At 45.2% G+C, this 2,654-nt stretch overlaps 1 protein-coding gene across 1 annotated transcript in view; it reads left to right on the top strand.

The window, feature by feature from the left end:
* LOC107113813 overlaps window positions 1–2,654 on the top strand; it is a 39,940-nt gene that overhangs the window by 24,938 nt on the left and 12,348 nt on the right. The window lies entirely within an intron of this gene.

The raw sequence follows: 2,654 nt of genomic DNA, 5'->3' as shown, positions 1-2,654 counted from the left end.
ATATATATATATATATATATCATGTTTTTCAGATGTTTGTTCATCAGAAATTTTGCTTTTTGCAAAGCGTGTAGCTTAAAAAGATATCTGAATGTAAGGCGTAAGGCATGTTAATCCGAACACAAAGTGCTGTTGCTGGAGATTTGTAGTGCGGGAAAATAACTTCCCCTTTAAAAGAATTCACACAGTAGTGATGGCCACCAGCACAGAGGGCTTTAAATGAGGGCAGATTCACAGAGGATGGCTCCATCAACAGCTACTAGTCATGGTGATTAAAGGGGATCTCCAAATACAGAGGCAGTCAACGTCTGAATCAGGGAAGGCGTCATGGCAAAGCCCGATCTCATCATATCTTGGAAATTGAGCTGGGCCAGTACTTGGATGGAAGACCACCAAAGAAGACTCTGCGGAGGAAGGCCATGGGAAACCACCTCTGCTTAATCACTTCACTTGAGAGCCCCTTGCTGGGGTCACCATAAGTTCGCATGTATAAGTCAGTAAACTTCTGAATACCAGGGCTAGGGGGCAACATAAATGGGCATATCTTTTTACAAATGGGGACTCACAAGGGGTTGCAGGAGTTATATAATTTCCCCCTCCCCCCTCCTCTTTTCATACCCTGAAAGCCCCTGAAGTCTCTCCCCTCTGGTCTCTGTGTTCTGACTGTTGTCCCTCCAAAGCAGATGGTTGGCCACTGTGTGAAAGAGAATGCTGGACTAGATGGGTAACTGGTCTGATCCAGCAGGTCTTCTTATGCTCTTTGTATGATTTGCATCCTTCACCAAATCTCTGCTGAAAGAATGGATTTCTTGTTGGACTAGGATTTTCTGGCTTCCCCTTTCCTTTTTTTTTTTTTTTTTAAATATTTTTATTTGGCTTCCCCTTTCCTTCTGCAGCTCAAAATACTCCACCATCCTGCTTCTGGATAAAAGGAAAATTCCAAGATCAGCATGACAGGGGAGTCAGAGGTCTACTGTGGGAGGGAAGAATCAGGAAAATTACCTCCCTTTCCGTCAGTGGGAATTCCTGATGGATCTAACCTTATATTCTCCTGGATCTTCCTTGTACAGATCAGCTTGACTGACAATCCAGCTGTCACAGGCATTGTAATACTACTGGCTATTCAAAAGGCTACTGGGGAAAATTTGTGTGTTTTGCTCTGAGCTTCTTGAGGACAAGCTACAAATGTAATCGATAATTTGGAAACCTTTGACATGAGCAAGATGATGGAGCGGTTAGAGTGTCAGGATAGAACCTGGGAGCTTTGGATTCTAATCTAAAGTAAAGGTAAAGGTTTCCCTTGCTCGAAAGCCAGTCGAATCCAACTATAGGGAATGGTGCTCATCTCTGTTTCCAAGCTGAAGAGCCAGCGCTGTCCAAAGACTTCTCCGTGGTCATTTTGTGGCCAGCATGACTAAACAACGAGGCACACAGAATGCTGTTACCTTCCCATCGAAGCGGTACCTATTTATCTACTTGCAATTTCTTGCTTTTGAACGGCTAGTTTGGCAGGAGCTGGGGCCAGAGATGGGAGCTCACTCCATCACGCAGCACTAGGGTCTTGAACTGCCGAACTACCGACCTTCTGGTCTGCAGCTCAGTGTCTTAACCTCTGAGACACTATGCTATAAATCTCACTGGGTGATCTTGGGTCAGTCACTTTCACGCAGCCTAACCTCTACTACACAGGGTTGTTGTGAGGATAAGTGGATCAGGAGACAACTGTGTACACTGCCCCCAAACTCCTTGAACCCTTCTGAGTCCATTGAATTCAACAAGCTTAGAAAGGCACAACTTTTTAAAAGTGCATAGTAAATTCCTTATTTTTATTTGGGTAGTGATTGCCAGTTTCATAATTATCCTCCTGTAATGTAGGAACGCCAACATCTGATAGGCTGGCACTTGGTCTCCTGTGGCCTATTTAGATGGAAAGCAGTGTCATAATGGAGATGACTCCAATGAGGCAGTGTGTTTAGGAAATGGTCTGTTGTTCGGATTAAAGAATCCTGTGGATTTTTCAAAGAAGTTCCATGACATTGTTCGCTGGAATGGGCATCTTCCTTGGGAAAAAATATTGTGGTCTTGGGGTTCCACTGTAATCCCTACATGGATTCCTTTGCTCCCACATCTCAGATGAAGCCATGGGGGGGGGGGGAAACCATACAGGCTAGACTAGTCTTCATTAGTGGGTGATCTGCATATCTTAACCTCAATCTCTTTAAGTATGGGTTGACCATGAGTCTTTGAGGGCAACCTCTGATGGAAATCTTATCATAAGAACATAAGAACATAAGAGACGCCAATGTTGGATCAGGCCAAAGGCCCATCCAGTCCCACACTCTGTGTCACACAGTGGCCAGAAATACCAGTGCCATCAGGAGGTCCAGCAGTGGGGCCAGGACATTAGAAGCCCTCCCACTGTTGACCCCCCCCCAAGCACCAAGAAGACAGAGCATCACTTGCCCCAGAGCCCCTAGCTATACCTTGTGGCTAATAGCCACTGATGGACCTCTGCTCCATATGCTTATCTAATTCCCTTTTGAAGCCATCCATGCTTGTAGCACCCACCACTTCCTGTGGCAGCTCACCCCTGGCTCCAAATTTATCAAGCATATTTTACAAGTGGGAACTCGCAAAGACTTGTGGGAGTTATA

This window comes from Gekko japonicus, unplaced genomic scaffold, assembly GCF_001447785.1.
Source record: "Gekko japonicus isolate JY-2015 unplaced genomic scaffold, Gekko_japonicus_V1.1 scaffold1861, whole genome shotgun sequence".
NCBI classification, from domain to species: domain Eukaryota; kingdom Metazoa; phylum Chordata; class Lepidosauria; order Squamata; family Gekkonidae; genus Gekko; species Gekko japonicus.
The sequence above is the reverse complement of the archived record's forward strand: the minus strand, read 5'-3'. Positions and strand labels throughout refer to the sequence as shown.